General features: G+C 40.9%; 1 protein-coding gene and 1 non-coding gene across 21 annotated transcripts in view; one reads left to right on the forward strand and one right to left on the reverse strand.

Annotated features, from left to right (window-relative positions):
- MAGI1 (membrane associated guanylate kinase, WW and PDZ domain containing 1) overlaps window positions 1-14,431 on the forward strand; it is a 732,128-nt gene that overhangs the window by 241,012 nt on the left and 476,685 nt on the right. The gene's annotated exons all lie outside the window — the stretch shown is intronic.
- On the reverse strand, window positions 5,937-6,008 carry TRNAA-UGC (transfer RNA alanine (anticodon UGC)). Its single transcript has one exon. It is a non-coding gene; the product is annotated as a tRNA-Ala (tRNA).

Genomic DNA, 14,431 nt, shown 5'->3' on the forward strand with positions numbered 1-14,431 from the left:
GAAGCCTGAGCCTCCATGCCTGGAGAGGGTAAGCGCGCCGGACTGGGGAGACGCAGTAACGGCACGCTTCTAGAGGGGGCGGGGCATATGAGCTTATTTAGGCTCGCGCCATCCGCCCCCTCTCCCTCTTCATAATTGTGGCACCCGCCCTACCCTCCCTCTGCTGCAGTGTGATTCATTTGGTCGCCTCTGGGGCCGAGTAGGAATTTTTGGCTTGCCTGCGTTTTAGCCGGCAAGTTTCTTTTGCCTACTCCATACTGTGGTTAGCAGGAAGGGCATTCAGGGTTAGTACGGGTGTTCTTTTTTCTGTGGTTATTAGGTTGATTTGGCTGTTTGAATTTAATACTTAATGGTCACTTTATTGAGGAAGTGCGGGAAAGGTTGAAGGTGAAGGGCAGCTAGGTGACACCTTTAGGCACCTTTGGAGGTGATAGGCGGTTCCGGAGGCCTGCAGCTCTGGGTTTTACGGCCTGAAGGCAGGATACGGACCATCTACCTGTGTGAGTTTCTGCAAGACCTGCTCCCTGCATTTCTGGCTGATTTCCACCTGGCCTGGAAGGGCGGGGCCCTGTCTCTCTCCAGCTACAAAAGCAGCAACTGCTGAAGGGGCCAGAGACCATCTACCTTTGTGAGCTTCTGCAAGACCTGCTCCCTGCATTTCTGGCTGATTTCCACCTGGCCTGGAAGGGTGGGGCCCTGTCTCTCTCCAGCTACAAAAGCAGCAACTGCTGAAGGGGCCAGAGACCATCTACCTGTGTGAGTTTCTGCAAGACCTGCTCCCTGCATTTCTGGCTGATTTCCACCTGGCCTGGAAGGGTGGGGCCCTGTCTCTCTCCAGCTACAAAAGCAGCAACTGCTGAAGGGGCCAGAGACCGTGTGTGTGTATGTGTGCGTGAACCTGCTGCTCGGGATGTCTATAGACTACTGGGGTTTTGTTTAGTATTATATGTTATATTTTACTCTATGTTATATTTTAGTCTATGTATGCCGCCTAGAGTGGCCGTTAATTCGGCCAGATAGGCGGCCTAGAAATAAAATTTTATTATTATTATTATTATTATTATTATTACGGGTCGCCTTTGGGGCCAACAGGTCTCATCCACCCAGAGTTTCAGGGCACCGGGGGGCGGTGACGCAGGTTGGCCTCCCTACGCACAATTGGAGTGTGGTCAGGGCAAGGGGTTGACAGATTGCACCCCTTTGCCCGACAGGGGTTTGGGTCGCCCGAATAGCTGCAAGCAGGCGTTGCCTGACTCACCAGTTGAATCCCGCACTTATGTTCCCCTTTGCAGGTTCATTGTCACAATATGAATTTGGTTTAATAAAGTGGCCCGTTATTTAACCCATCATATTGTGTCTGCGTCTTATTTCACCCCTGGGTCGCAAATATATGCTTTGGAGCTTCATGCAATAGCCAGGCTGTGCAAATACCTCAATACCAGGATACGTACGCACATAGTTCCCATATAGGCACTCACAGCCCTACCGCAAATACGTTAAGTGCTGTAATTAAGGAACCAACATAAATATGTCAAAGCCTATCATTTCTTTGCTTTTGGTTTAGGGGGATAAAAGGGAGGGATATAGATTCTTTGTGTGGGGCTGAATCTGGGTGGTAGGGAGAAGATTTATGTTCTGGCTGGCCGTTTTGTAAGAAGCATTTTTGTATCTTGGTGAGTGAATGTTGTGTCTGAGCCATTTTTCATCTCCAGTGATCTTGAAGTAACAGGGATGTGTGAGAAACAGCCAGTCCACAACAGCTAAAATGTAGGGCTGGGAACTATTCTGATGTCCAGGTAAATTTCTTAATACAGTGATATGGATGTTTTTAGGTTGCACAGGGCTCCTCATCAGACAGAATGCAGAATAACTTTGTCAGTATCCAGAGCAAGGTTACTTCAAGAAGTTAAAAACAGAGTTTGCAGTTTTGACATAGTTTAATATCCTTCAAAATCAGCTGCAGCTTTCAACTGAACATTTTTTTTTGTTACGTCTGCTTTCAATTTACCTGAAAAAGGATACGCATGCTTCCTTTTTTTCTCTTTTGGATTTACTCATGTTGAATTATCATCTAAGGAATGCAACTCCTTCTCCGTACTAAAATCTAGAGGCTCTCCCCTTCTGGAAAAAAAAAAGGTTGCCTTTTTAGTTTGACTTGGGAATGTGATTTCCTTTTGTACACAGCCTTCTTGCTGCTGTTTGGTTTAGTAAAATACGAAACTGTGTTAGCATTTGGCAGCCCTTCCTGCACCACTGTGAAAGAGAGAAATTGTATTTGGACTCCATCTGCCTGTGCATCCACCCATTTACACACCCTTGCACATCTTGGGTCAGTTGGATGGGCTGGAGAGGAATGTTCTATATTGCTTTGATTGTACATTGCATAGTGCATTTCCGATGAGCTAGAGGAGCATGCCTTTTCTGTTCAGTTGTGAAAGGGAAGGAAATTCTACAGTTATCTTGTGAAGATGCTGGAATATGAAATGATGCTCATGCATTTGCTCCAGAAAAGGCACTGTCTTCAATTCCCTCCCCCCCATTTTTTCATGCTTGGGGGTTGCTTCCAAGCTCCCTGATACTTTCCTGTTATACATGGGTAGTGCTGTGTTGGCTCTATAAGGACTGTCACTCTTTTAGTAGTGATACTGCCTTGAAGGCTTGCTTGTGGGCTTCCTAGAGGTATCAGGTTGGCTAGTGTCAGAAATGAGAGGCTGGATTATTATTATGACTAGATTGACATTTCTGTCTGATTCAGCAGGGCTGAGCCCTTAAAGCAAGGTTGTGTAAAGTTCAGTGGAATGAAAGAAATTGATCCTAATTCTGATTTGAGAAGAATTGATTAATATAGAGGTCATGTTCCCTGCAGGAAACAGTGATCTACATGGCAATGAGAGTGCTTGCGACCTAGAGATGTGAAGGAGGCCCAGAAAAAATCAGAAAAAATAGAGGAAAAATGCTTCCCTCCGTGTTTTTCCCCACATTTTCCTGCCCTGCTAAGATAGGAAAAAGGGGGGGGGAGTTTTTTCTTCTAATTGACCTGTTTTCCCCCCTTGCCTTCACATATCTATTGTCACCAGAAATTACCTGGCTCTCTCTGCTTATCTCTTCACTCCAACTTTCCCCTTCTTCCATAAGTAAAACAAAACAAAGCAGGAAAAAGATGTCCCACCTCCCTCTCCCCCAAATAAGAGATTATAATGAAACACAGCAAATCATATGCTGCAAACATTTATTTTGTTTTTGTTACTAATTCTCAATAAAAAACATGAATCTGAACAAACCATGTATCATGGAACAGGGATGGGGTCCGCATTTTGGTGCGGTTCAATTTTTGCTCCATCAAACTTCCTTCTGGTACCACTTTGTAAGGGGTCAATGTTTGCTATTTGCGATAAATACTGATTTGAGTTTTCCTCCGCAAAAATATCGATAGTAATGTTGATACTTTAAAAATATTTTTTCATACATTTTAAAACTTTTCCTCAAAATATTGATATTTTGAGGGAAATATTGATATTAATATTGATATTTTGAGGAAAATATTTTTATTAATGTTGATATTTTTGAGGCTATTTTTAAAAAAAAAATCTGCTTCAGCTGCGGAAGATTGCTAGGAAAAAAGATCTATAAGGGCAAAAAAATGCAAATAAATAGGAAATCTGGTGTCAAATTTGAATTTTGTGAAATTTGAGCACATCCCTGTCATGGTAGGAAATGTGGCTGTACAATACCACGGAATATCTCTTAGGAAAGAAAGCCTTTTCACTTCTCAATACCAGGCTGCTGCTGCTTTTATCTCTTTTTAGTAGACTGCTGCTGTTTGCAAAGATAAGCTAGCAGCTCCCTCTGCAGCCCACATCAGTGCAGGCTTCTTTTAAAGAAATGAGTTGCAAATCCTGTATTCAGTTTAGGGTTGCCAGGTCCATGGCCTGAGACTGCTCCTGTATCTTTAGGAGAAGAGAAAGTCAGCCAAGTGCAGGTGTTCGTGCAATGTTGTAACAAGAAAAACCACAAGGTGGAATTCTCCCTTCCCCCTGCACAACTTTTAAAGATACAAAAGACCTCTTGGTTGCCAGGCCCGACCCCCAGGAGGTCTTTTGTATCTTTAAAAGTTGTGCAGGGGGAAGGGAGAATTCCACCTTGTGGTTTTTCCCATTACAGGGTTGCAAGAACACCTGCACTTGGCTGACTTTCTCTTCTCCTAAAGATACAGGATCAGTCTCAGGCCATGGACCTGGCAACCCTAATTCAGTTTCATGAAAGAGGTAGTCTGTGATCTCCTTGTACTTTCTTATCCTCTTCTTCACCAAGGTTTTTCAAACAGCTGCAACCTTTCATTGGCTTAGGAAGTAAAGAAACCAATGCATTTAGATATTGCTTTGCCCTGTGTTTTTAGGGATTTTATCTCCACCTTTTCTTAACGCCAGTTTAATGAAAATTATTCTTTCAGGATGGAATATTAAGCTTTCACAGTATGAGCAGGTTTAAACTGAACACTGAAGCTGAAATGAATTCTGGTGAGAATATGGTTTCCTGCATTTCTGATTTATTGTGTTTGATTTGGAAGATCAGCAACAGTTTTGCTAGTGAGCAGTCATGGAGCTTTTAGGCATGCAAGTTTGCTTTCAACCAGAACCACTTAAAAGTTATAGGCTCAACAGAACCTGCAACTAATTCTTTTTGAGTTTTTTAGGCTAAAGTTCTATATCCACTTACCTGGGTGTAAGTCCCATTGAATTCAACATGACTTACTTCTTAGTAGACATGTCCCATTCAAGTCAACATGACTTCTTAGTTTTAATTTAAAACCTATGAAAAAGCGGAGAGAAGCATAAAAGCAGAGCTATTTGCTGTGAAATTGCGGTTTTATTACTTATAGCATATATACCCTGCCCGTGAGCATTAAAAAAGAAAAGAAATGACAGAAAAAGAAAAAAAAGGCTTTCAGAGTGGCTGAAAAAGACAGATGGTCTCTGTCCTCAGGCTCTGGAAAAAAGAGGAATAGAGGAAAGCAAGCTCAAGCACAAGTTTTCAAGTTATAGTTCTTAAAGTGGCAGTGGCTGTCTAGCCCTTGATAAAGAGCAGCTCCTCCCCTGAAGCATTCTCTCCCCCATCCCATCAGATCCAGGAGCAGGTATCAAGATGCACAGCATGAGAGAGAAGGCGTTAGGATCCTCATAAGGTGGCATAAGGAAAAACCACAAAGCATAATCAAAGGAAGAATTTAAAATCAACAGTTCTTTAAAATGAGCAGTATAAACATAAGACATGAATTTATTAAAATTAATAAAAAGTGGATTGAAATGAAAACATTTTAAAAGTCATAAGTGAAAGAGAGGAGAGGGACATCCTTTTTGAAGGATCATATTCTATAAATATGAGGACCATCACTGAAAGGGCCCTATCTCTGATACCTGTCCATCTAGCCTCTCTTTTTGATGAGCCAGAGAGTAGGACCTCCAGAGCTGAAATGAATTGTGGTGAGATACTTGACCACAGGCAGGTTCATACAGGTGCAGATGGTCTTTCAGGCTATGCATTCCCAAAGCATTTAGCAGTTTGAAGCCAAGAGCAGCACTTTAAATTGAACTAGGAAACAAATATAGGCACACTATGGTTTGGCGTATGTGGGGTAATCTTGCTGTGTGCACACATGTAGGATGGTGGTGGATCAGACTGCTGTGTAGAAAATTTGTTTGGATCTGTGTGATCTTCTAGGCTGCTCCAAACCTAACAAATCCCAAAAAGTCAATTGGGACACACCAGTGGTCATAAGTGCCTTGGGACATGCCAGATTGCCAATAGTGACTATTTAGTTCAAGGGTAAATGGGAGGCTGCCTTATTACAGGAAGCTGCCTTAATACCAAGTTAGACCATTGGCCCATCTAGCTCAATATTGTCTACACTGACTGACAGCAGTTCTCCAGGGTCTTCTTGGAGATGCCAGGGATTGAACCTGGGACCTTCTGCATGCAAAGCAGATGCTCTGCCACTGAGCTACATCCCTTTTTATTAAACCTTAAATTTGTTTCAAGTAGCAATAAGAGCTGACTCTACAGGGCCAGGTAGGAAATGTTTGGGAAGTGGAAGAGGACTGGTGTGTGTTTGTTCTTTTCTTTCCAAACCATCTTTGTGTGGCAGTGACTAAGGCTGGTATGCCATAAATGTTCGGAGTGATTCATTGTTTTCGGTCTTAATTGCAAGATGGCATGAGGGATTCACTTCCACGGTCAGCAGTTCAGAACTGACAGGGAGCACCACTCAAAACATTACTGATAAGTGTTTTAGGTGGTCAAACCACTGACTTATTGGAGTACTCATATCTGCCTCAGTGTTTTTATGAGGAACCTATTAAGACACAGAGGCTGCCAGCTCTGATGTAAAGCTGAGTCTGTGGCCTGACCACCAAAGGAGCTTGTGGTAAATTAAGCTGGAAAATGAAAGGAAGAGGAAAGGATGGAAATCGCTTGATAGGAAATTAAAGAAACAGTAATGGAGGATGAAAGAAAATGGCTTGAAAGAGCCAAGCTGGAGTTTGGGTTTGCCTCCTAAAGTCAACCTTGGCAAAATACACTGTGGGATTTTTATGGGAATTTTTTGGGTCTCTACAGAATCCTTGTAAATGATCATGAAACCTTGCACATGAGTATCTTGTATTAAAACATTAATTTTACAACAAACAACTTTTTAACTGGCATTTTTGCATTTATAAAGATAGCTATTCTGAGCCCTTTGTGGATACTGCTAGCTTTAAATCAAATAAGTCACCATGAAAATAAACCAGTCTAATTTCTTCTTCCCTTTCTCTCTCTCTCTTTTGCGGAAGGCCCAAAGCTCAGTGGAAGAGCACTTGCTTTGCATACAAAAAGGTCCCAGTTTAGTCCCTGGCATCTCAGGTAGGGCTGGGCAAACACCTGTCTGAAACCAAGCCAGTGAGTTAGCCAGTATAGCCTTCCAGATGTTGTTGGACTGCAGTGGCTGTGCTGGCTGGGGCTGATGGAAGTCGTAATCCAAATCATCCAGAGGACACCAGGTTGGGGAAAGCTGCTTTAGCATTACATCTGCCCTGGGGCTAACTACACTGAAGTAAAAAGTGAAAGTAGTTGTGTTGGTCCCTAAAGGACCCCCCTCCCCCCAAAAATTCCATAGTTGGGCAATACATTTATTGGAACCAATCAAAAGTATGGCAAGCTTTTGCAGAACTCTTCATCAAGCAAGTTTGTTGCAGAAAGCAGGGGGTGAAGGGAATGAGGAAAACCTAAGGCAGATGTAGGATGAGATGATTTGTAGACTTATTTCTGGTGGAATAAATCCCAAGGGCCATAGATTCCAGGTTATATACTTAGGATTCTGGGATGAAGAAGCAATGGTTGATAACCCATCTCCATAAATTAAAGTCTGGTTTGTGACCTAGGGTCCTGAATAGATTGTTGTAGTATCTATGTATAGGCCTCGTTCACACCATACATTTATCCTACTATTATTCTACTTTAAACAGCCATGGGTTTCCCCAAAGAATCCTGGGAAGTGTAGTTTGAAATTTGTTAGGAGAATTGTAAGTGTACTGTTAAGAGTTGTAGGAGACCCCTATTCTCCTCACAGAACTATAATTCCCTGAGTGGTTTAACAGCCAGTCCCTCTTCCCAGAGAACTCTGGGAATTGTAGCACTATGAGGAGAATAGGAGTCTCCAAACAACTCTCATCACCCTTCACAAATGACAGTTCCCAGTATTATTTAGGAAGGGAAGCCATGGCTGTTTAAAGTGGCATAATAGTGGAATAAATGTATTGTGTGAAAGTGGCCATTCTGTCATGTCTATATTACAATAATCCAACCTAAGGGTGATTGCCCACCACAGCAAACACTTTCTCCAATGACTGGATAGCAGGAGGCAAACATCTTGTGCACTACAGCAGTGGACTCCCAAGCTAGAATGAGTACTAGCAATGTTATACCCCAAATTCTTCCATAAACATTTTCCAGTGCTTTATTGTAGAGCTATGTGGCCTAGACTGAATAAGCGTTTGCATCACCCAGAAAAGCTGATTTGGGTGGCACTGAGTGGTTGAGCAGTAAGAATACTTGACTGCCATCACTTCCACAGAATAGTAACAAAAAAGCTCTTTATCAGGTTTGGTCAGTTTCATTATGCGTTTTCTCCAGACGCAGTTATAATTTCTTCTGCTGCATTGCATGAATCACTGGCAAGTAGACACTTTGGTGGTGGTGGAAGCAGAGATCTCATAGCAATTGTATCAACTTGCCCAGGTTTTCAAAGATGGCATGGGTGTTTGACAGGAAGCAGAGCAGAATCAACTCAGACACTACTGAAGGCAATTTGGAAACCCACTGGGTCCATCAACTGCCAGATATAGTACATTCAAATCAACTCCTCACCCCTGCTATGGCTGTGAGCCTCAGCGATCCCAGATCTCACCAGATGATGATTTCTCTATGATGGTGGAATAACTTCTCCATCCTGAACAAAAAAGAACACCAAATGTCTGTCTTGCCTCATATGAGATCAGATATAAACCAGAGGTAGTCCTATGGTTGTCATGGCAGTTTTGAATTCTTGAATAGCTCAAATCCCTCTAAAAATATTACAGTAAGCTGAAAGGAAATGAGAATACTTGTACCAAATGGCTTGAAACAGTGAACTGGATAAAGGAAAACATTTGACTTTAGATGGATTGAAATCTAAATGAAGCTGAAGGAGGAACATGTGGGTTGCTTCAGCTGCATATATTTTGTGGTTTGGGGTGTGGTGTTTTGTGCAAATATCCAAAAGGATGTTAATGTTACAATATACCATTTGTAAAAGCAAGGCTAATTGCAGCATTTTTATTTTTCCTGTGCACCAAAAATAAAACATAAAATCTTGTTTAATTTATTAATTAAATATATTTAATATAATATTAAATAAGTAAGAGTGTGTGTGTGTATATATATACTTAAATTTATTTATGCAATTAATTAATTAAACAAGATTTATATACCACTTGATTTAAAAAAAACTTCCTAAGAAGTTTAAGTATAGTCATAAATGTAGAAAGTGTGAAGGCACAATGTGCATTATTCAGATAGGCTCATCAAAGAGCTGTGGGAAACTACATCTTCCCATTGAGTAATGTGTGAAATGGTGCTCTTACTTTTCATCACCTATTGTGGAAATGGTAATGAGCCAACACAGGTTATGTACCATAACTAACTAGGGTTGCCAGGTCAGAAGCAACTCAAACCCTGAGATGTCACGGGGTCGGGCCCTAGTGATGTCACAGGGATGGGCCCATTGATGTCACAGGGGTGGGCCTGAGTGATGCCATTAAGCATGATACATTAAGCATCAACCACAGTTGCTTGGTGCATACAATTCGAACAAAAACCTTTCTCGAATTGACAGTTAAGATAGAAATCTTAGCTAAAAGATGAACCCTGGGTAGGGAACATTTAATCTAGCCTGCTTGTTTCTGGCAAGAAGGGTTTAAGTGCCCTTAGGCCTAGGCAGGTGAACGCTGCTCTTAAAATACTTGGAAGAAACAAATCACCAGGAACAGATGGCATACCAGTAGAGTTGCTACAAGCTGCTGAGACTGAATCTGTCCAAATTTTGACAAAAAATTGTCAACAAATATGGAAAACTAAACAATGGCCCACAGACTGGAAGTGTTCAATATACATCCCAGTTCCAAAGAAAGGGGGCCCCAGGGAATGCAGTAAATATCAAACTATTGCCTTAATATCCCATGCAAGTAAAGTAATGCTCAAGATTCTACAGCAAAGGCTGTTACTATATATGGAGCGAGAAATGCCAGACGTCCAAGCTGGATTTAGAAAGGGAAGAGGCACCAGAGATCATATTGCAAACATACGTTAGATAATGGAACGGACCAAGGAATTTCAGAAGAAAACCACCCTATGTTTTATAGATTACAGCAAAGCCGTTGATTGGGTAGATCATGAAAACTATGGAATGGATTAAAAGAAATGGGAGTGCCAATGCATCTGATTGTCCTGATGCTCTGGACAAGAGACTACTGCAAGGACAGAATATGGAGAAATCTATTGGTTCCCTGTGAGACAGGGATGTATTTTATCACCCTATTTGTTTGATCTATATGCAGAACATATCATACAGAAAGCGGGATTGGACCAAGATGAAGGAGGTGTGAAAATTGGAGGGAGAAATATCAATAATTTACAACATGCAGACGATACCATACTACTAGCAGAAACCAGTAATGATTTGCAACGAATACCTATGAAAGTCAAAGAGGAAAGCACAAAAGCAGGACTACAGCTTAATATCAAGAAGACTAAAGTAAGGACAACAGAAGATTCATGTAACTTTAAAGTTGACGAGGACATAGAACTTGTCAAGTATTATCAATACTTTGGCACAGTCATTAACCAAAATGGAGACAATAGTCAAGAAATTAGAAGGCTAGGATTGGGGAGGGCAGCTATGAGAGAACTAGAAAAGGTTCTCAAATGCAAAGATGTATCACTGAACACTAAAGTCAGGATCATTCAGACCATGGTATTCCCAATCTCTATGTATGCATGTGAAAGTTGGACAGTGAAAAAAGCAGATAAGAGAAAAATCAACTCATTTGAAATGTGGTATTGGAGGAGAGCTTTGGCAATACATGGACTGTGAAAAAGACAAATAATTGGGTGTTAGAACAAATTAAACCGGAACTATCACTAGAAGCTAAAATGATGAAACTGAGGTTATCATACGTTGGACACATCATGAGAAGACATGATTTACTGGAAAAGACAATAATTCTGGGGAAAAAAGCAGAAGGGAGTAGAAAAAGAGGAAGACCACACAAGAGATGGACTGATGCCATAAAGGAAGACACAGACCTGAACTTACAAGATCTGAACAGGGTGATTCATGACATATGCTATTGGAGGCAACAGCAACAAAGGCCAGTCCAGTCACCATCAGGCCATTGTAGGAAGAGGGGAGCCTTCAGTTGTGGAGATGATAGATGGAAGCACTCAGGAGTAAAGATGGATGCCCCTGAAGGCCGCAATTCTAAACACACTTATTAAGGGACTAAGCCCCATAGAACTGAATAGGACCTGAGTAGATATGGTTTGGATTGTGCTTTTGGTAAAACTTGACTAGGGATTCTCTGCAAAGATATCCATATCCAAGCAGGGTTGGCAACCCCCTGTCTGGAATGCCCTGCCCCTGCCTTTTAACAAGGCTGCTCCAAATTTCTTTACAGATTTGACCCTTCACTTCAGAAAGAGGTCTGAGAAATGAGTAAGAGTAAGAGTAAAAAGATTCTCTTCCCTGTTCTGTCTAACCTATGGGCTGCTATAAAATCACCTGTACCTGTCTTTAACTATTTTTACCAATAATTATATTGTTTTAATTCCTTCTGTAAACCGCTTTGAGATTTTTTCCAATAAAGTAGTATGTAAATGTTGTAAATAAAATACATAAATAAATTTTAGAGTCACTGTGGCCCTTGGGTCTCTTTACAGTTTTAGGAACAAAGGAATCTGCTTTGATTCAGGCCATTGGTACCATCTAGCTCAGTTCTGATGACACGGACTAACATTGGCTGTCCGGGATTCCAGGCAATAGTCTTTTTCAGAAATTGAATTTTGGACCCTTTGCATGCAAAGCATATGCCCTACCAATGAGTTACAACCCTTCCCCTGTTTAAAAAAGTTTAACATTATTCTTTTCAGTTCACTAATGAATGCACATCATGCCTAGGGCAGGTCCACACCATTCATTTAAAGCACATTCGACACACATCTGAAGCACATGAATCACACCACAGAATCCTGGGAACTGTAGTTTGTTAAGGGTGGTGGGAATTATAATTGTGAGGGGGAAACTACACTCCTCAGGATATTTTAGGGGAAGTCATGTGCTTTAAATGCAAGTTGGATGTGCTTTAAACATATTGTGTGGATCTACTTAATAAACTTTGTCTGCATGTAAATTGTTTTAATTAATTTTTTTAAATGGAAATGAGATGAAGTTTACTAGGTGACCATGGACTACTCACCATCTTTCAGCCTAATCTGCCCATCAGGATGAAAAGAACAGAAGGGAACCATGACCACCCTACGGAAGAAGGGCACACTTAAAATGTAGAGGAAATAATGTACAGCCATAGTGTGAAATCAGATACTTATTGGGACATAGTATGAAGAAATATTTATGTAAGCATGACTATAAAATATGCTTATTATTTACACAACCTATAAAGGTATATATTTACTGCAATCCTATGCATGTTTAATCAGAAGCAAGTCCCAATGTATTCAATCGGACTTACTCAAACAGGGAAGCGTGCACAGGACTGCAACCTCACTCAACCCAAAATTCAGCATCATGCTGCTAAGCTGTTTTGCAACTGTTTTATACTTCACACTGGAGATGTAAAATACATACACCCTACATAATCGTTTATTGTCAAAACCAGCTGTTCATTGTAGAACATTTTTAAAAAAAAATAAAATCAATATTAATTTCCTATATAATAAAAGCAGTGATACCTATGTGAAATGGAAATCGACTGCCTTCAAGTCGATTCCGACTTACGGGCGACCCTATGAACAGGGTTTTCATGGTCAGTGGTATTCAGAGGTGGTTTTACCATTGCCTTCTTCTGAGGCTGAGAGGCAGTGACTGGCCCAAGGTCACCCAGTGAGCTTGGTGGCTGTGTGGGGATTCGAACCCTGGTCTCCCAGGTCGTAGTCCAGCACCTTAACCACTACACCACACTGGCTCTCGATACCTAAGTAAGCCCTGCCTAATTACTTTTAAAAATAGGATTGGAGGGGGAGAGAATGTTTTACAACACAAGCACAATTCTTAGCTATATTCATTCAAAAGTCCCATCAATTTACAGCACTATTCTAATGATGTCTACTCAAAAGTTAGTCTTATTGAATTCAATGGAGTTTACTGTAGGTATGTGGGGTTAGCATTGCAGCTTTACTTCCAGAAAAGCGAGTGTTGGATTAAAGCTTAAAATTTGGAAGGTTTTCAAAATCCTGCCCTCTTCAACAGCCCAGGAAAATTTAAACTTGTTTGATTCCTGCACACAAGAGAGAAAAAGACTGAAAGCTATATACTTACTCAATTTATGAGATTTTCACATAAGCAGGAAATAACAGTTTTCTGCACTTGCAGTGGAGTCTAAATATTGGAGGTCAACAGATCACAACTGTTACTTCACTTATTGGCTGTAAACCTTAAATAAGGGTGGGGTTGAGTAGCCAGCTCATTTAACAGAAGTTGCGGGGTGTGTCGGCTGATGTTTTGGTGTATATCTCGTGAACCAGACCAACTAGAAACCTAATTTTTTTAAATGAAAGCCGAGAGTCTGCAGATTGAGGTCCCTTACAAGAGTGAACCCCCAAATTCCAGAGTCTTAGGACGAAAACCAAAGACTTGGCAATTCTATAACTAACCTATTCACACTAATAACTGCTGAAATTATTTAATGCTTGGTACCTGCAGAGTAGTAGTTGCAGAAGAGAGCTGTGAAAGTGTCCACAGGAAATGACCTCTGTTTTGGCTAAAGTGCTTATTTGTCCCGCAGTGTGAAATCCAGTTCATTATCACACACTAAATAACCCCTCTCCTCCTCCTTTGTTTTTATCCCTTGGGGTTGCAGCAAAAAAGGGAAACTCCAGACAAATGGTGGTGGTGGTGGTGGAGGTGGTGGGGAAGCAGGAAGGAAAGAGGAGGCAGTATAACAAAATATTGAACTTTTGTATTCAAAACTACCTGATGAAGGACCTGAGAGGCCTGAAATGGATTGGATATTTCCTTCCCCTTTGCTTCCTGTGCTTCCTCAACCATATTCCTTGTGGTTACACAGGAATTATGAAAATGCTGAATACTGACATCTGTTAATAAGAAGTTTGGATAAGACTGCTAGACGGTTTCTATCCTTCTTGTGCATCATGTCTGAAGCTGGACAAACTCTAGATTATGGTTAGTTGAAACAGGCCAACTTCAAAAGCCATAGTTAAGATTACCATGGGTAATTGAAATGGGAATATTTTTATTTCCTCCTTGTAGCTGCACCAGAGGAGGAGAGGAGAGTGAACCAGGCTCGTGTACATAACAATAAACCATTGTTTGTTGTTTTCATTGAAACTGGGTCTATATTTAGATTGGGTTCATGTATCAAAAGTTCTGTCTGATAACTTTGAGTTTGACTATGACCAGAAGCAGTAAGTTTACAGAATTTAGCAGCAAACATTCCATGGTTAATGCATTGACCATCTCAAGCTTCAGCTGCTCACTTAATAATAATAATAATAATAATAATAATAATAATAATAATAATAATAATAATGATAATGATAATGATAATGGCTTATCTGATCTTTTGTGCTTAGGCTTGAACCTTCCCAAAATCTAACCGAGACTGAC

This window comes from Rhineura floridana, chromosome 3 (genome assembly GCF_030035675.1).
Source record: "Rhineura floridana isolate rRhiFlo1 chromosome 3, rRhiFlo1.hap2, whole genome shotgun sequence".
Lineage (NCBI taxonomy): Eukaryota > Metazoa > Chordata > Lepidosauria > Squamata > Rhineuridae > Rhineura > Rhineura floridana.